A 21136-nucleotide genomic window follows, 5' to 3' on the forward strand; every position below is an offset into this window, starting at 1 on the left:
CTTATTTTTCTTGGCATTTTTTAAATGTGTAGCCAGGCACTGCAGGAAATCTAGGAAATGAGTTCTCTCCTCAGAGAAATTCAATAGTTGATCTCTGCTGGGATTTATAGCAATCATAGTGAGGATATTTATTTCTTGTGAGCTGGACAGAGAGTGCTGATTGACTTCAAAGGAAAAAAAAATAACCCAACATTGAGCAGTTGCTCTCAGAGGATTTGGGTAGCTGTTGAGCCAAAACCCTGAAGGTAAAAAGGCTGCTGCTACCTGTTAGTGTTCTCCTGAGGAGCTCAGCCCTATTTTATTTTTTTTTTTTTTGATCTTGCCTTCTGCAACCCCTGTGTGCAGGCCAGATTCCTTTGCTACTCGTGGAGTATTTTGCTGGTGCCTGTGGATCTGCCCCTGACTGTCTGCAGCCCGATGGATCAGAAGTGGTCAGGCCAGGGAGTTGCAAGCCGTCTCCAGCAGCCAAGAATAGTTCCCGGGAGATTTGTGCTCTCCCGGGTGAACCGGCATCAGCTTGTGTCCGTTAATCTGCAAGGACAACAGCAGCTACGCAGATCCCAACTTCAAGAATTTCCCTGTAAAATCTGCTTGATACCTGGCTTCCTAATGTGCTTGACCATCTAGTTGCCTACTCTTGTCTGAGAGTAGCACATATACACATACTTTTCTTGCATGTTTTTTTCTTCTGGAATTGAATATTGAGATTGGATTTTCATTGTTTCTCACCAAATGTTTTCTAATCTTTAACAATCTGACTTGTTATAACATTTGGTTCACCTGGGTGAAGATACTGTGTATGAAAATTAAATTATAATCAGCATTCTGACAACCTGATTAAATTGTTGTATGTAAAAGAATGAATAGATTACAATGAAATTTTGATTTAAATGTAAAATTAAATACTGGAATTATCTAAGCTCCGATAAAGATAAATATGAAAGGGAAACCTGATAGCATTTTTGGTGTGTCTGTAGCACCTACTGCATTTCAACTTTGGGCGCTGCTGAAATTCAGACAATGCTAATGATGAGATGCAAGGTTTTTATGAGAAATGTACTTCAATTTTGTTTTGATGTGCCAGATATGTAGAGTTGATATTTTGCCACCTACTTTTCTGAGAAGAAGAAAACTAGTGTAAACTCTTCTACTTTGGAATATATTTTGTTATTAGAATACCTTATTGCAGGCCTTTGCACTGTTATAAATTATTAGTGGGCAGGAAAGTGAGAATATAAAAGTAAACTTCTAAGTATTACATACCTTGCTGATATTTTTGCGTATTTTGCTTAAGGTTGTACGTCTTGCCTACCAAGACTCTCACTCCTCAAGAGAAATCCCTGAGTCCTCTGCAGTGGTGCAGGCGTGTTCTGGATCATCCGAGTCCTGAGATAGAGGCTGCAAAACGTTCACTATGCTTTAGACTGGAACAAGGTAATCTTATTCTTTGAATTCCTTTACTAGTAAGTCAGCATTTTTGGTCTGGCATTTCACTCGTGTTTGGTGTTTTTCACGATTTAACAAGCTTTACAAATGACAGACAAGCAGTTTTGTCCAGTGTACCCAAGTCTTCCTCCAATACATAAATGCTGACAATTGTTTGAGGTTTTTTTTTCTGATCATGCATTTTTAAGTCTTCTCCTCCTTTGTTATCCTTTCCTTCCCCTGCATAGCTTGTGTCTTTTAAACTTGGAAGTTTTCATCTATTGCTTAAAATAGTGTATCTCTTGGCAAGAAAACTCTGATGCTAACTTTACTATTGGTATCTCTGTTGAGATTTGAAAAAGAGTGGTTTTGGTTTTTTATAAAACCAAAATTATCGTGGTGCTATACAATTTTAAAGGTCTATTTGTCCACATCTAATGTAGTATCAGGACTTTGCTAAGTACAGGACAGACCAAGAAGAGCTGTAACTTCACTGCTAGCACTGCTTTGTTGGGCTCTCAGTCTCAAGTGCTGGGATCGATCTGATGACAGTTTAGTGCCAGTGAACTTGTAGAGGTATATCTGGGTTGCCAAATTGTGCTCTAAATAAATATGAGCCAGCATGATTTTTACTTTTTTTTTACCACCTAGGGTCCCATTAAGATTGTATATAAGTGTTGCTGAAGAAAGTCATTAAGGTAGGATATTACCTTAAGGTTTATAACTCACTAGTAAAGAAGCAAATGAACAATATAGGAAGATGGCAAGAGAAAGAAACAAAGCTAATGACAATATGAGCATATGGTTATATAAGCTAGCTACAGCTGTCATTAAGAGAGATTGAGCATGTTTCTATATGCTTTGGAGGATATGGGTAGCTGTGGATTAGCGTTACACAAAATCAGACTTTTAACTGAATCAGTCTCTGGAGGCATCTGTCCCTTAATATTGACTATAAGAGATCCTACAATGATTACTGTCCTAGAAATATTTAGTTGAGCTCATTTGACTGAAGTTAGGTTGACCAAACTGTGGTTCCTTTGTTGATAATCATCCCACTTAGCTTTAGGGCAGAATTTGACTGGTGATTTGGACACCTAAGTTCAGGTGTCTGTAGGGTGAGTGGATGTCCATGCTTGGCAGTCAATGGGAGTTTTGTCCGCAGAGTCAGAAGAATCAAGGGGGCTGCTCAGGTGACAAGGTGTAGGTGTTAGCTTTCGAATGAAGACTCTCTTGAGTCCACTTACAGTAATGGGTGCTTGGTCCTCTGCTCCCATCTGGTCCCACCAGAAGGTATGTCTGTGTGGTATAGGCCATCCCAGTCTGGAGCTGAATCTCGTTTAGAAGCTCCATTTAGGTTCCCCATGTAGGCATCTAGTGCTGTTTGAGATGGCCTTGGTTACCCTGGTTTCCACTCAGGATGGACACGGTCCTCCCTTAGGTCCCATGTCTTATCTGCCATTCCTTTGATGATATCTCATTCCTTTGATGATATGCTTATCTGAGAGGCCTCCCAAGGGCCTCTCAGATGAGCAAGTGCATCTAGATATGGGCAACTCAATCAAGTCCATGATGTGAATATAGAAACAAGCCAGAGGAGAGTGTGACCCATTTCTCCTTTACAAGGTATTACTGAAATTTAATAGGCAAATTGAAGGTAAATTTATTCTTTCAAATTTGAATCACTCTATGGTTATCAGTTTAATTTCCCTCTTGAAGAAGTCACAGCAAGTGACATATGTCACAGAGTTATGCTGCTGATGAGTTGCTTTGATCCATATGTTCTCCTCGTGATTGGTTCATTAATTTCCTGGGCTCTGTAAAAAGTTTCTGAGAAATTATATACCATGTATAAAAACCATTATGGGAGCCGTATGTTCAAGAAAGGAATGGATTCGTGTTTCTACTGCAGCAATTCTATGCTAAAATTGTTTTCATTAGCAATTCAGTTAACTTGATTAACTCTTATTTCTAAATAAGCAGATGTCATATTTCTTACCCTAACTTTGTAGAAGTTGGTTTCACTATATTTATATCTTCTCAGTTTTGAAACCAGATATGAGGTATTTTTTCTAAGGATCTAATAATTCTGTCTTAAAATTACAACAAGCCTTCTGTAACCTGGCTTTCCTGGGTTTTGTTTTGCAGTGCACTCTGTCAGTAACTATATGTGTATAAACATGTACACATAATTTTATCCTAATTTTAAAAGTGACTCACTAAGAATGGCATTTTTCCTTTCTGGTACTAGAGTTTCAAAAATTGTACTTGTAAATTGAACAGTGTTTTCCTGTTTTAGCCATATGCCTTGCAAGGGCATTTTAGAGGGATTTTGAAATCTGTTGTGCCTCTTCTCTTTGGCACTGAGTCAACCGTGACACTGAAGTACTTGAGAATTATTAAATGTGCATTCAAAACCCAATTATATTATACCAATGTGTGATTTCTGAAATGGCTTGTGTGTAGGTAGAATTTGCTTAGTAAGTTTGTCCGTGGTACATTAGCTAAAAATTAATCCAGGTTGTCATAGTTCTTTAGGCGCTATAGTGCACATAGAAATAAAAAGCTGTAAAAATTGATTTTTCTCTGCAAAGTCAGCATATCTAAATAAATGCATACAGAGGGGTGTGAGCCAAAAGAAGTAAATTTTGACAGGCTATTTTTCCGAGTTTTAACTAATCCCTGATCTCCTCTTCAGATTTTAAAATCTCTGGTCATTTATTCCTGCTCATGTAAATTTTCCTTATTACATTATCCTCTGATTTTCATAAAAGTATTAGTTGTCTGAAATATCCCAGCAACAGGACAGCTCATACCAAGGCTAAAGTTGTGAGAAACTTCTGCCAGAGCAGTCCTAGGTAATGAAATAATGCAGTGACTACTTGTGGTCTTTCAGGTTGAAGAACCACTTGATTAATGCTATTCTACTTTGCACCTCATTGTGCTCACCAGCCTGTTTATTTTCTAGTGAAATTGACTGGTTTATGTATTTAATGGTGGAAGTAAGATTTCATCTTGCCGCAAATCTTTAAGGTTATAAGCACAGTGATGGTCTTCAGCAGGTGGTTCTTCTGTGAACCGCTGTGAGAACTTGCACCAGCTTCTCAACATTCCTTTGGTCTGCCACTAAGTATGTAAAGCTTCTATTGTGTTTATAATGAACTATGCTTGTTACAAGTCCTGTTTCTGTGGATTAAGCATGCTAACGTTAAGGAGGATGAAAGTTAAATGTAACCTCCTATGATAAGACTTTTGTTTGGAATGGTTCCTGTTTTCCATGAGCAATTACAATGTTGAGGTAATATTTGTGGGGTTTTTTTGTTTGGTTTTTTGTTTTCCTTCGTGGCCTGACCTGTATCACTTCTTTCTTTGTGCTCTTCTTCAGTCATCTTTTGTTTGAAACCTTTCTGGTTGGTTTTATTTACAGCAGTTTTATCTACTGCATGATCAGTTCCCTCTCCCTTTGGTTTTTAATCTTGCTGTCCATTTTATTTCTTCAGATTATTCAAATCAACAGGGCCACATAATAGTCTTAACAGTGTAGTGGAGCTTTCTCTGTATTTTCTTGGTAGTACTTGGAGATGTTGAGACATGTCAGTATTAAGTCCAGTGACCAGAGAGATGTGATGTGTAAACTTCCTAGCTGGTGCAGATGGGTATAAATCCTTTGAAATTGATGAAATGGTGTTGATTGACACTCTGGCTGAAGAAACCCTGTATAGATTCACTTCTTTAAAATGCTCTGGAGGAGACAGGTGGATAAACTGAGGAGTTAAGAGGCTTACCAAGGAGTCAGTCTGTAGAAGCTCAGCTTTTATGCAGGGCTTCAAAGTGTATCTCATCCAATTCAGCTTTCCAGACGAAAACTCCTCTTTCTTGGAGAATATAGATTTAGAGTTTGGCTTAGACGAATTCTTATTCTGAAATGCTGCTTCAGATGCTTAAAAAGAGTGGGTAGCAGGAGTCTGTAGGTTTTGCAGTTAGCTGCAGTAATTTATAGTTCTAAGATTAAACTCTGCTTTGTTTCTTAAAATGAATAATGTACTTCAGGATTAATCCTGTTATGCTAACTGTGCATGGTAAAGTATGTTGTGAAACAGATCCATTGTAGTTTCTCTCCAATTGCTTATGATTTCACAAAATTAAAGAACCTTATCAGTGAAATTTTAGCCTTTATTGTGCTGGATCACAGTGTCACATGTCAGTTAAGTCTGATGTCCAAACATAGACCCAGAAAAACTAGGGGAGGGAAGAGATGTAATTTGACAGTACTATATTGTCTTTACCTGTAAAAAAAAAAAAAAATTTAAATCTTATAGCTGGTAGGTCCCCAGGTAGAATGTTTTACCTGTATATGAAACTTGTTGCTTACACAAAGAGGCCAGGTTCTGTCCTGTTCTCCTAATTCACTTCGCCTTCCCAAGGGTTCATGATGAAGTCATTTACTTTGAAGTCTTTAAGATATAAAATACATTTCATCAACTGTTAAGAATTGCTGTCATAGGGAACTTTTGCACTGTAGTCTGTTAACAGCAGAAGCAAACAGAAAATAATGTAAATGGATGAAAGCTTTTATTTTGTATACTTGAGCTGGATCCCGTGCTGCACCAGCACAGGGTTGGGTTTTTTATTCTAAAATAGGTTTATTTCCTGGCCATTGATGCATCAGAGACGTGTGTTATAGCACTGAGAACTGGATTAATAAGATTTAATACAACTTTCTCATCCTTATTTTTCTTATGTAATGAAAATTAAAGTTTTATGTAAAATGCTTTTGGGGTAGCAAATGATAATGTGCTGAAGCTTGCAGATAATTGGATTGTTGTTGCCATCATAAATTATAAAATTTCTAAAGCTCTAGAAGGAATGAAAGAAGTGACATGACTGATTTGATTTTTTTCTGCATAACTTTCTGATAATAAAAGGTGATGAGCAACTGTAATTCCTACCAGCATCTGAGCACCTTTTGGGGAATGCAGCATCTCAGAGGGCAGGATTGCATAGCTGTCTTCAGCTGCAGTACAAACTTAGTGCTCGGAGCACACATACACATGCACAGGAGTTATTTCCTATTGGCTTTTATATATCTGATGTAACCTGTTGTAACAGCTGCATAATTCCAAGCAGATTTGCAAATGCTGAAATCACTGGATTTTCTAACACAGCTGCTGAGGATGATTTGTATATTTCAACTGGGAAAAACTTGGGTTTGATAGTCTACTTGCATTTCAGACAGAATATTTCTCTCTATGACTGCAGCATCTCTACTTTGCAAATAAACTTCAAGATAGAAATAATTTGGTTAAAATCTCTTATGGCAGCAAATGCATAGAAGATCAGACACTTCACTTTTTATTCAAGTCACAGATATCTCTTGCCTTTTTTATATAGCTGTTAGATATGACTTCTGCTTTTTATTAAAGCATCTAAGCATTTTATTAATACCATTTAAGAATTTAGTTTTATATTTGTGGATTGATTGTTGTGCAGCTCATAATTAAATATTTTCTTATAACTGATTTCTGGTTGTCATTATACTTACAAGAAGATGCTGATTTCTGAAGTCTATGCAAAGTTTGGTGGTGTTGAGTCTTATCTCAGTTGAGAAGATGCCCATCTCATTTTAGAATATTAGTGCTCTATTAACCCATGCTAACCACTGATTGATCTAGGATTATCAACTCATCATGAGTGGTTAAACAGCTAGAAACTATCAAATTTTATGTGAGGATTTCAGCAGACTTATTTGAAATAATAACGTATGCTTGCAGTATAGGCTCAAAGTCTGTAATGCAGCATATGTCTAAACACAATAGTAGTAGCAACATTCCTAACGCTAAAATAAAATTAGTCTTATCTAGCACAGTACTATCACTGATTTTGTTTCCAAAGTATGCAAGTGCTTTCCTGGATAGAAATTAAAAAGAAACCTACGTTTTATTAGTGGACCTGGGGGCACTTGAAAGCTTATCCTCTGAAGATATTTTTTTCTATGGTAAAGAGGTTCTTTTCAAAACTGGGCTGTTCTGGAAGCTCTCATTTAATTTTTGTTCCTGATAGTCTATGTGTCCTGCTCGTTGTTTGCTAGTCCCCAAATTATTGTTACAGCTTTTGTCTTAAATGCTGACTTTCTTTCACTGCCTTTTTTTGATATCTGCAGAAGAGAGCTGGGAATAACATTACAGAATGTAGGCTAGCCTCCCCCATGTGGTATATAGAGGTAGCACTGCTTCTTTACTAAAATGTTTATTTCTGTGTTTTCACTTTAAGGGAGCACTTTGGTTCTTGCCTTAATAGTATTGCATCTTTTGGAAAGCTTTTGTTCAAACTGTTTATGCCATGACCCCTAAATATCTTTTGGTTGGTTACCTCTGGTCCCCAGTCCTGTAAATATGCCAGTCTTTCTCCTTGGCAGCAGACCTTGCATTTTAATATATTAGAAAAGTTAATTATCTGCACTTGCTTTACCAAGTGTTCCACATCCAGCATATCTCTGTTCAAATTTCATGGAAATACAACATTATACCAGTAATTTTCTTTTACCTAGTCATCATGGAAAACTTCTTATAATAAAATAAAACTCTTTTGATTCTACCTGATAATGAAATACAGTCAGTAAGCTGTAATTTGAATATTTGTGAGGCATAGGCATTCGCAGATTTGCTTGATCTTTTTTTATGTTTCAAGACAGAAGATAAGTTTATACAGATGATGGAGACATAGGAGTTTATAAACATCAAATTGCTGAGCGTTTTATATAATTTTGCTTTCATGATCCCTCAAATACCGTTTTCTTAATTTTACTTCTAGAATGGGATCTATTTGTAAAATTTATAATTACAGAAAATGTTTTCTTCTGGAATATTCTCTTTTGGTGGGGTCACTAAGCCATTCTTAAAGTCTTTGAATGTGGCTTGATCAAACACTGTAATGAAATACTTCATTAAAAGCCTCATGCTTCTGAGAAGTCTGAAGGAGAATAATATGCCTGTGGGACAAAAAATTGCTTTTCTCAAAACAAAAAAGCTGAAACCTGGGTAATTCTTGTTCTGAAAAGCATTTTCAGTAATTTAAAGATTACATTTTTACTAATTGTAAAGAATCATAAGAAAATAAGCCAAAAAATATACTTCAACGTGTTCTTGAGTATTTTATTTTGATTGAAGTATTTGGCTATAAGATGTTACAGAAAACTGATGTGGTATAACAACTGATTTTTAAAGTGACATTGAGCTGATAATGTAGACATTATTTATTTATTTCACTGTTTTATTTATTTTATAAATGTTTAAAATCTCTTTTATTGTGTTACCACAATAAAAGTCATGTAAACCAAGACAAAAGAGGTATTGGATCACGTTCACTGATGAATTTGGAACAGTGTCACCACTTCTACAATGTAAAGTACCTGTAAACTGAGTCCACACAGGTGGCTGAGATTGAACCCACTTTGTAACACCAGAGAAATGTGTATGAAAACACTACTTGGCAAGAGCTTTTCTCTTGAGAGCAGATGGCTAAGCATCCTCAGCCCTGTGTGCCCTCTCTACCTCAGAGGGTCATTGCAAATGCGTTCTGACTTGGAACAAGTAAGTTTTCCCACTTTTGGAAAGAAAGACAACTTCTCTGGTATTCACTTGTTTTCCACCATTATGTAGTACCAATGTTGATCTTCCTTCTTGTGCTGTATTAATTCAGGATGAGATGACCTACCTTGAAATGCACATTTCTGACAGGGTTACACAGAGGTAAGGATGACTAACTTTGGTGAAGGTGTCCTCATGCAGTCAGATAAATTCTACTACAAGAGTTGATGAGTTGTATCCTCTGTTGCGTGGAAGATCAGTTAATTTTTCTTCTCACTTAGTTTTGTCTGCAGCTGCTGGAAGACAGATTGTTTCTGACTAAGTATGATATGGATTTGTAACTAGAGAGCTGGTTTTGGTACTAAATGATATGATTAATTTCACCTATCTGTAGTAATTTAAGTTAGATGCCTGGGAAAAACTAGCTGTCGGTTGACTCTGAAGAAGCCAAAGGGCAATACATCAACCTGTCTTACTCCATTCTTAAGCAGTTGTCTGTACTGAGTCTGGAGATACTAATTTCTCTCCACTAATTAGATAAAACTTTGGAGTACTTAACACTGGAAGGAGTTAGATGTCACTATTCCTTTATACTTTTAACAAGGCTTGAATACCCTCTGCATTTTGCAAGAATAGCCCTGATGATTTTCATTCAGAGGTGGTTTCTGATTGCTTCCTATTTCTTCAGTCATGACACTTAAGACCTTGCTCATAAACATTTAAGTGCCTAAGTTAATTCTCCAGAACGGTTATACACAGAACAATTTGGGATTTTTTGGTGTTTTCACATGCTAGTACCTGGTCTGAATCTTTATATGATAGGCACAAAAATGTTGTGCCGTAGTCCATACACTGGTGAAATAGTTCATGTAAATACTATAGTATGTGCCCACTAGTCTTAACTGAGACATATGGGATATTGCTTTGTGTTGCATCTGAATCACAGAGGAAAATCTGGGTGACTGAATCTCCCTTGGAAAGATTTTTTTGTGTCTCAGTCAGTTACCAGAGCCAGACATGGAGCTGTTTCTATTGTGTCTGACTGTAAAGTACCTTGTCCTTGGGTCTCGGACATTTGTTATGTGAATTCATAGAACATGGTAGGTCCCAGATATATTTCACCTAGTTTTAGGCATGTGTCTGGTATACCTAAGTTAACAGCACAATCACTTTGTCCATGATTAATTTGTCTTAACAAGGATCCTAAGTGTAATTTGGCATGTTCTTTGGTCCTTGAGATAACTAGATGGGGCAGATGAGTATGATACAGGACCTGCACAACAGCCTCACTTAAACTGGAGCAGCTGGAGCACCTCAAAAGTCCTTACAGTTTGGTTTTAGGCAACTGAACCATGTCCCTGCTGTTTTGTGCTGTACGGTCGGCTCTGCTCCAGACTTTACATGTTTAAGTGAAGCTGTGTAAGCATATGAGATGTGTTTCAAGTGGCCAAATCCAGTGGACTTCAAGATGCAAGGGAGAACACTGATCTGTTTCTCCAGAGCTGAAGTTGTTGGAGTCTGGAGTCCAGACCCAGGAGATTCCTTCTCTCTAGTCCACTAGATGTGAGACTGTTGCAGTTCCCTATTCCCATGTCCAGCCAGTTGTAAGACTGAGTCTTGCTAGCAGATGTCATACCCACACTTGCACATATGCAGCCATGTGGGTCTCTCTGGTGTGGGCCCAGACCTACGGTCACTCCAGTGTTGGGCCCCTGGCCCCCACTCCCTGGTAGTTGACCCCTAGATCCATTGCCCCTGTGGTATCCAGCCCCCAAACCTCTAGTTCCATTCACTGGCTAGTCTGACTAGATGTTTCTTGGTATCTCACATGTGTACTCATATGGACCTCTGTTAGCTGGCCTAGACCCAAAGTGCTCCAGCACTATAGTTGCTTGGTAGCAGGTTCCCAGACCTCGTGTCCTGCTCGCTGGCTAGCATGGTTTGAAGTTTGATGGAATCTCTCCCACACATATGTGCGTTTGTGTACTCAGAAGTGTCACAGAGAATACCCTCTGTGCAGAAAAATAGATTTCAGTAAGAAGTAGAAAGACACTGATCAAGTGCAGGGTGGGCTCACACCAGTGGCCTGACCAGCAGGTGTTTGGCATGGATGGCCCTTCTCATTCCCTTTCTCTTACCTCCCATGTCTGTTACCCATTCATCATGATATCTCACTTTCTTTGCCCTCGTCTCCTACTGAATAAGCCACTTGTCCCTAATTCCCTTTCCCCATTAGTCCCAGTTTTGCTAAATCTGAACCCAGATTTGTAATTTCTGTTACTTAGGTTGTCTCTACCTTACATAGTGTCACATAACAGGTTACCAAGACACTGGTGGACAAGACACTGCACCCCAAAAGGTCCCTGGTACTCCCTTGTAGCTGCCTGTGATGTTCGGCTGTTTCTCCAGTAACCCCCCTGCTCAGACCCCTGTGAGACCTGGCCATCCCTTGCTCATTGTCAGTCACTTTCGTCAGCTTCACAATCTGTTCCTTGTTACAGTGAGCACCATCTCATGTCTGGTCTGTAGGTCCTCATGTTGCATCCAGTTACCTTTACTTCTGTACAAAGAGAACAACCCATCATCTGGCATACCTTCACACCAGCAGTATTTAAATTTCCATTATAGCCAATAGAAAGACAGGGCTAGGTTTTTTTGTCAGCACTTTTGAATTGGCTTGAGCAGAAGTCTAAATGGCACAAGATGGCTACATGCAGGAAGCTGAATTGAGCTGTAGATCTCCATTGACTGTAATCAGAGCTTAGGTGCAAAACTTACTTGTGGACATTGTAGACACTCAGAGAAAACATCTGCAGGTTAGTAGTGAATGCCTGAAACAACCCTAAGAAAGAAGGTTGATTTCTTCTTAGGGTTATGTGTTGGTGTCTTAACATTTTTTTAATAAACATTAGTTTTATTGGTTATGAAATTGCATTAATGTATTCAATTATACATCAGCAGTGATTATTATGCAAGTGACTTTAATATGTAATCTGTTAATTCAAAGGAATTATTTTAAGAGTTTTGGAAGGAAAACTTGGAATTATTTTCAAATTAATTCTGGATGTAGCTTTAGGCTTTAGCTTTTAAATTATTAGCATGTTGGCATATGGCTCCCAGGGTTTTTCATGTGTCATACAGTAGTATGTATTCATTATTTTGTCTTTTCCATTTAGAGTTGCTTCTTACATATGAAGAAATTCAGTACATGCTTTATATTGGTGCTATCATATCACTGAAAAGTTACCAGCACACAAGAAAATAAGTCATACAAGATAACTTGCATATTTTTAGCACATGAACAGATTCAGGCAGTATTAACTGCTTGCCACTTCTTTTAAAGTCACTTGAAAACCTTGTAAAGATTTCTGTCAGAAATGAATGTACTCTGTTAGGGCTAGGGGCTGTCATTTGTTTCATCCTTCAGGAGTGGCTCATATAACATAATTCCAATTTTGTTGGGCTCAAGGTACTACTACAGTATAACCTTAGTAAAAGAGCAGGAATGAGTATGAAGTCTTAAGAATTTGCATCTGACTGGTAGCATATCTTTCTTTTTTAAAAAATTTTAGAGTTATTTGGCACTTGATGTATTTGTCATATTTGGCTTCAGGCAGTTTTTGCTTCATAACATGTCTTAAGCCTGTTACAGGTGCAGGGAAGGATTTTGTAGCCTGCAGTGTGTGTGTGGTAGCAACTCAGTCATCTGTTGTGTTGTTGCCTGCAAATACAGAGGACTTGGCTCAGCATCCTGACACCTTAAGGTCTGTCCTTTCTAGAAGTCCACCATGTCCTTCAAGTAGCTCGATGAAACACTAGCAAACCTTCTCAGTGCTCTTTGTTCCTCCTTCCCAACCCACAGGAAAGGCAGGGGAGAGAGCAATTTGTAAGCCAGCATAAAATAGGCCAGAATGGAGTCATGGAGGGAATCATTGCTTCAGCTGTTCCTCCATGTCACCAGTTTTCTTTTTTGTCATTTCTGCTTCATGTGTAGCAGTTATATAGCCAACATTAAGAGTGCCTCATGGTTGTTTCTTAATGTCTTTTGAAACACTGGGTGTGAAATACTTTACTGTAATCACAAATGGATCTTCATTTATAAATAAAAAAAATAAATTTCAATTTGTAAGTAGGCACATATGTTCTTGTGTTGGACTTAGTCCAAAAAAGTTTTTGTTATTTTTGGTGTGTGTGGGTGCTGATAAATCTGAGACCATTACTTGGAAGAAACAAAATGTTTTTTGTGGAGAAGCTTTATATTTCTTTAAAAATATTTCCAACTATGTTGTCCAAGCCCATTTCTGCTGCCTGTGGACATGACAGGTTCTGGTGGTGGAAACACGTAAACAATACTGTAGTGTACGTTTTATCCTGAAAATACATGGGCAGAAGGATGGTACAGTAGTGTAATAATGGTATTGATGGTGCTTCTGCAACTTGTGTGCCTTGACTCTTGTCTCTTCTGCCATTCTCATGCTTTCCCTGTTGTACTGTACTCTTGGTTGATAATGTTATACACCTCTCTCCTTCTCTGTCAGCTTATACCTATGTTACTTGTTTGCAAGGAGCAAGGATTGCCTTTTTGTTAAATGCTTGTACAATTCTTGCTGCAGTGCTAGATACCTCTGGGAGGTGCTCGCAAGGTGAAGTTTACTTAGGGAGTCTCTCTTGAGATGTCTGAAATCACCCTACAAGAGCTTAAATTCAGCAATATGCTCTGAGTTAGTGCCAGGGGAAATCAGTCTTTCTCTAGGGAGTCTGAAGAGACTGGTCTGCTTAGGCTAAAAATTGTCATCGCAGAAGCCCTGACCCCCATGACAGTAATGATAATGGTAATGGTGTCTATATCGAGAATATAGATGTCATTTTACCCATTTTCCTAGGAGTAACTGTTTGGTTAGTACTTCTTAATTTGACTCTCTGTTGGTGTTGAACCGTAATTCTACGCAAGGATAAGTATTCTGAATACTTTATTATATTTGTCAGTCATGTATACCTCTATGAGAACTTTTCTTAATCCTAAAATGTCATCATTTTTTCCCTGTTTGGTGTTTTAGAAGTATGAAAAACCTGTTTTACAGTATCTTTTATTTTTGACGGGGTTTGTATCTTTTTTCTCTTTGGGTAATAGTGTTAACACTTCTCATAATAAGCATGTAACTGTGCCACCTGCTATATTTATCCAAAAGCCACAGGGGTCCTGGAGGGTAACTACTGCTTTTGATCTTGATTTGAGCCTAAATTTTAGCGTTTCCAGTCTGATTCAATATAGGCAGCAGGTATACTTACGCAAAGAAAAAGTAGTCTGGCGTCTTGCAACAGGGTGTCAGAATCAGAAACTGTAGACAGGCTCTCTTGCAAAACCCTCCTGCCAGAGGTTTAATGTGTGAATAAAGATGGCAAGTAGATACAGTCGTAGGGGGAACTGTAATGTGTTTATGGGTGTTTCTTGGATGCCAGGGAAATTCAGGACTAACCATTAAGGTTAGAAAAAACACAGTTTAGGGTTAATGTTTGAATTATTTTATCTTTCTTGCATTATGATAATGTCTGTTGTTTACAGAATGGATCCCTTACCCTTTATGCTTACCTTCCTTGGAGATGGTAAGGTACAAAAGAAAAAAGAATTATGTATACTACCAGAAATTTTAAATTTAGGAAATGTAATTAGCTGTATTTTTCTTCCAGCCACCATTCTCCTGAGCAAGAAATTACCTCTTTGATGATCTGGTCAGCAGTATAACACATGTCCACTTAGGAGAACTGTCATACATCCTGTGTGGCATGTAGAAATGAAGTTCTCTTTATTAACTGGAGCAACACCCTAGCTACCTTCTCTGAAGTAGTGCACTAACCACTAGGTAATAGTTTGGGGTTTTTTGTTTTGCTCCAGTCTAATGAATAGACTAAAGGAATAGGACATCTACAGCAGGAGAGCGTGAGACCACCTACTGTAGTAGCTCAGGTCTGATCTGCAAGGAGGCTTTAGCTAATACTTGTTCTTTAAATCAAGCAGAGAAGGGATAAGCAGCCTTGCTCCTCACCCTAGAGGAATCCTCTAAGCGTAGACTTACAGAGTGAAAGGGCGAAGGTACCCTTCATCTTCCTCAATTTTGTAGCTGACAGCTGAGCCCTTCTTGAAATCTATATTAAAAAAATCTGGTTTATTCTCTAAAATAATCTTTTCAACATGGTTTGTTTCTTTTTTTTAAAAATAAATTTGGTTATGTTGTGGTTGAATGTTTGCCCTAATTAATAAATATTTGTGAAGAGTTTTAGTCAATGTGATTTTATTTTCATTTTTTTTCTGGAATGATGCTTTTACTATGGTCTCCTCCCATCTTTTATTCAACTCCTGAGACCAAAGCTGCAGAAAGGGAGCCTGTCCTGCACAGATCTGTGGGAATGCTGTGATTCTAATGACTCAGCTCCTCTACTGAATGCACAGGAAGATAAATACGATGGCACTGACGATCTTAGACCTACCAGTACAAAGACACAAAGACCCAAGAGATCACAAAGCAGCTGCTGTTCTCTAAGTGATGAAAACAGCATTTCCGAAAGAGTGGATGCACTGCTATCATCGGGGTTTTAAAACTGCTTTTGGCTGATTAAACTGGAGATGTCTAATGTACAGTTGCAGGAGATTAGGCTTTTTTGTGCAGAAATAAATCTCCCTATTAGGTTAACTAGTTTGAAAATAGGACCCCTTCTCACACTCGAGTTAAGAAAATACAGGAGACCTTACTTTTTTGCTATGTAGAAAGCAGGTTACTGACAAGATAAAAGCTTCTCATGTTTTTAGTGGCCTTGAAAGGTACGCTTGTATACATGTCATATACAGACACACAAAAGACCTCTCACCCCTCCTTGCTGTGTTATCAAAATAGAATAGAATCAAAATATATATATATAAAATATGTAAAATAGAAAATTATATTTTATATATGTGTTATATAAAATATGTAAATATTTATATGAAATATATTTTAAAATACTTATCAAAATAGAATAGAATAGTAGAACCTAAGAGTTGATTCTTCACTGTGTTGATCCCAAACCTATTGAAATCCCTGTAAGTCTAATTTTCCTGTGGCTTGTGCATTGTCCTTATGTTAGTTCCTTAAGGTATTTCACCTACTCATTGTATACTTTCGGGGATAAGTGTTAGAGCTTTGAGAGGAGTCTGCCACTTTATATTTGAGGTTAAAAATTATAAGCTGAGATTCAGTATTTATTAGTTCCCACATGACTGAAAGTACAATAAATTTATGCTCTTGATTTGACTGGCAGCAATGAATACAAACTGTTTAAAACTCTGGAGGTTGATTCCTCATAATCAGAGATTTTGCTTGAGGAGGACTTTGCAATGCTTGCCTAGGTGCAACAGGGTTCTTCTGATGCACATTAAAGAGCTACACATGGTGTATTGCACAAGTGTTGGGAAGGTCAGGTCTGTTCTGGAGATGTGAATGCAGCATAGTTTTGTTCATTAAGAATGTGAAAACATGTGAATCGATGACCTGCTTTGACAGACATTTTAATATAGATAGGTTAATATATTTTAATATAGATTTCAAGAAGGGCTCAGCTGTCAGCTACAAAATTGAGGAAGATGAAGGGTACCTTCGCCCTTTCACTCTGTAAGTCTACGCTTAGAGGATTCCTCTAGGGTGAGGAGCAAGGCTGCTTATATGTTGAAATCTATATTAAAATATATATACCTGGTATATACATGTCTGTTTGGAAAGTTTTCCTTGTATTGATACAGATTCTTTAGTTCATGGCAATGCTTGTAGACTGTTCTGGAAAGAATAACTTTCTTCAGTGATGTCATTTACAGGTCCTACTGCACTATATTGGCAAAATACCCCTGTACTAACAGACTTACTTGGTCTTCATTAAGTAATTCAAAGAATCAAGTGGATGTGTGTAGAGTGGTTTGGGGAGACAAGTATCTTTGAGCTGCAAGAGAGATGCCCAAGAAAAGCATCATTGTCATAAGTGCTAGTTCAAGAAGTAATGTAACAGAGGACTGTCCAAAAATGAATTTACCTTCACCAGATTTTACTGCAGCTGAAAAAGATTTTCACTGCACCTATGTGACTTGTACAATGTTGGATGAAGCTCTGCTGTGAATAGGGGACATGAAGCTGCTTCTCCTTCCCCTTGGATGCTGAAGCAAACTCCACATGTAAGGGTAGTCCCAAGGGACAGAGCTGTGTGGCTGGGGAAGAGAAGGACCTGTAACAAGAGTCACATATCCAGTATGGTGTACCAGATGGATTAGTAGATTGAAAGCCTGCTCCTGAATAATAGATAACCGTGTCCAAAGAAGTGGCAGGCTAGATTTCGCTAAGTCAGCTTTACCACCAGATACTTTTTAGGATGCTTACTTAAGTGCACAGATTTATGATCATGAGTCTATATTACAAGCAACCCCTCTGCCCCAACATGCATTATTAAGCGTATATATGATACTAGGTTTTTCCTCTTCATTGATCCAGATTCTTGGCTAGTGAGAGTGGTGAGTTAAGAGGTCACAGCATGCCCCAGGGGATATACCCGGGAAGGGTTGTAAAACTACAGCTCTCCAGATTCTTTCTGTAAAGTGATTTGCAGAGTTTCTCAAAATATCAGTTCTGGTAACTACTCTCCATCTCAAAGTAGAACAGCCCATCCTTGTGATTTGATACTGCGACAACAAGTGCTGCTTCTGGGGTATAAGGAAGTTCTGCCTCCTCTCCTCATTAAGGCAGTTTAATTTGCATTTTTGGGGAATATCTTGATTAGGTTATGGGCATATCTTTAGACTTTAAACTCTCTTTGTTTACAGCAGATCTGAAACTGGTGACATTTTATACAGAAATAGGAAATATTAACTGTGTATATTCTGGTCAGCATATAGCTGTATATAACCTTTGCACAGGGACAACTGTAAAATACAAGCTCTGCTAACAACCTAATTTTGGGTGGGGTTGTCAAGACTGCATCTCCTCCTCCTTCATGAGCCTATGTTGTTGATCCCATTACAGTTAAAGGCACCTCTCCGAGAGATGATGACAGTATGGAAGTTTTGAGTCAGAGAAATCAGATTTAGGTCCTTCTATTTTTGATAACGCGATGCTTCGCAGAACAGTCCTGTTAATGACCTAGCATGGTAGCTATCAAACTGCTGGTCACCAACACTTTACTGTGCAAGAGCTGCATCCTGGGCAGGCATCTCTGAGGATGCTGCAAGTGTTGAATTATGGAGGTAGCTCCTGCAGCTGCATAATCTTTGCTGCTGCTTATCTACAGACATGCCCTTTACTGTTTCAGACCTAGGGGGCATATGTCATACTGATCTGCAGAGAAAATGTCCATGGGATTGAAAAGGTATAAGTTATATGGCAGACAAAGGTTATCAGGGCTCTACAAAGCAGGAGGCAGTCAAGAGATGTCCTGAGACCCAGGCACACAATTTCTCACACGGAGGAGAGGCTTCAGTCTTGAGAGCCAGCGTTTTAAAAAGGACAAAAATATGGTTTTCCATTCAAAATTTGGTTGGTTTTAGTATTTGTGGAGTATTGTGGCAAGTGGAGCATTTAAAACAGTGCTGAGTGATTGCAAAATGTGCTTCCCACAGTACCCTGCGGGATTTTGCTGTGTCACACTGTCACTGAAATACAGACAAAACAGTTACCGAAGGTAATGAATTCAAGAAGGAAAATATAAGATTGGGATGAGTTTTAAAATGTTTGCAATGAGCATGGGAGTTCAGATTTTGCTTATGATGAAGTTAGATTATATGCATGTCTCTTTCTCAGCTGCAGCGTTAGAGTGTGTGTAATCAATGATAGGCCTGTGTTGTATAAAGGAAAATGAAGACAAACATTTCTTTTGGAGGCAATGTTGGCTTCAGCAGCCTCACCTTCCTGCTGCTGTTTTCTGCTTCTCCACCTCTCCCTTAAATGATCAGGTACAGCTGGGATCCATCTTCCTGGTAAAGGGGATTGAGAAACTCTTCCTTGTTTAAAAAAATAAATTACAAAAATGTCTTTTTAATACAGATTGGATAATTGATCTGATTTCACATGAAGTCTTGCCAGGACGGTTGTACTTGCTAGTATAGTGTACCAGTACAACCAAGAGGATGGCATGGGGAGGTCTGGGGTAAAGCATTAGCCTGTATGAAGTTAGCAAGGGTTCCCTTTCAGCTGGAACTGCTGCTGAGAAAGATGTTCAACAATTTTTATTGGATATCTACAGCTGTTTCAGTAGGATGGATGCAAGCATTTCAGTGCTCCAGTGCTGCAGAAGAGTTGTCTTTTTCAGTTGCTTAGAAAAAGGGAAAACTGAATGCAGTCTCTGAAATCTGTTTTTAAGCTCCTTTTATTGTTCTCTGTAATGAGTGCTGTCAGAGTGAGTTTTATTTGAATCTATGCAGAGATCTGTATTGGAGCCAGTCACACTGGGCTGCCTTTGTAGGCAGTGCAGACAAATAGGCACAGCTCATGTCCTTTTCAAGTGGAGGTGAGGTGAATCATGCCCCGTCCTTTCTCTTGGAATGTATTGTGTCCTGTGGCGAGTAGGTCAGGGATCAACGTCTATACATAAGAGCATCTTCATTGTGTCTGTGACGCAGGATTGAGCATCTTAAAGCGCTGTAAATAGATTCTGGAAGAGAGTGAGAATATGAGAAAATAGCATACATGCCTGCCTTGACACCCTCCAAGCTTTATTTCCAGTTCAGACTGAACCAGTTGTGAACTCTGATTTAGATGTGATTTATTAACCTTGGGTGGATTCCTCTTCTGTGAATTTGTGTAGTTTTCCCATGTAAATTTTTGCATTCACAATTCCCTTTGGTAAGAATTCCTTGTTTTGGAAGGCTCCTAGTTCCTTATTTAGGCTCCTAAAATAAGTGGAGTAAACACTCTCCTTAATGAATGAAATGCTAACAGTTTGACAGAAGAATCTGGGGCTATATATTTTATTCCAGGTTACCTTATGTAGTAATACATGAGAATGAGTCTTCTGCTCAGAAAGGTATATCTTAATTCAAACTAGCTGAAATGTGAGAGTTTGTATGCTTATTGATTCTGGTTAAGAATCCACCAAACAGATTGAAAATGCATCAGACTGGCAGTTTATATAAATAAACTTGCTGAGTGTGGGAGCTGGGGAGGGAAGAGACATTTGTACCCTAGGTCATGCCTAGGGCTTAATGCTTCAGCATAATATTTGGTCAATTTCTTAAGAAAGGGAAGCTGGGAAGCCAAGTTTTACTACTGCCTCTGCTCAGGAAATGTGCTTTTGGTACTGTGCATGCAAGGAAGAGTTGTGCACACAGAAGGAAAAATGAATGCTGAGACAATTACATTTTTTACAAAACCTCTGTGTTTGTTTGTATAGCTTGTTCAGTAAAAAGTTTTCCTTAAAAAAAAAAAAGGCAAGTTAAAAAAAAACACAAAAGAAAACAACCAAGAACAGAAAACTCAACCCTCCAAAGCACATACTAAGACACAGTACCCTTTCTTGTAGTTTTGTAGGATGTTGTTCATACCCCTCAATTCCATTTCCTTTCTAGTCTTTTGAATACTTTGATGTCATAAAATAATTTTTATGACGAGGGGTCAGAGAATGGTGGTTAGAGCCTCTCTGCCCTTCAGCACATTGCAGCTTGAAGGTAGTGTGGTTGTTTTTCCAGTATGTAATGTGTTTGAAGACAATTTTCAGGTCAGCCTTTTACTGAATTACATTGAAATACAGTAGTTGTGGATCTGTCTTGAAAAATATATACATCTTCCCTGCTCACACCAATAAGAAATCATTGGCACAACTGGAATATGTCAAAGTGTGTCATTCCTGAATCTTACGTAGTTCTACATTTTTGTCACCAATCACAGTATGTCAGACACCACTGCTGATTGCAGTGCTTTGCTGTACTAGCTGAAAGTCCTAGAAACTACTGCAATTTAGATAGTCTTTCTGACTGCACCATTAAAAGAGGTCTGTGCTGTTTTTGCTAGGTCAGCTCTTGAGGTATATGAATTGTTGCAGCTCTGTATATCAAATAGTGGTATACTATTCCAATATTCCAACTGAACTGCGTTCTCATTCTACACTAATATTAGATCCTT

General features: G+C 38.3%; 1 protein-coding gene across 1 annotated transcript in view; it reads left to right on the forward strand.

The window, feature by feature from the left end:
- Nucleotides 1-1293: 1293 nt before the first annotated feature.
- Nucleotides 1294-21136, forward strand: part of SLAIN1 (SLAIN motif family member 1) — a 48066-nt gene continuing 28223 nt past the window's right edge. Inside the window, exon 1 of the mRNA XM_026843124.1 lies at nucleotides 1294-1434. The gene's annotated coding sequence lies outside the window, so the exon portion shown is untranslated. The remainder of the gene's footprint in view (nucleotides 1435-21136) is intronic.

The sequence above is a fragment of the Athene cunicularia genome (assembly GCF_003259725.1).
Source record: "Athene cunicularia isolate RWA chromosome 1 unlocalized genomic scaffold, athCun1 chr1_part1, whole genome shotgun sequence".
Taxonomy (NCBI): Eukaryota; Metazoa; Chordata; class Aves; order Strigiformes; family Strigidae; genus Athene; species Athene cunicularia.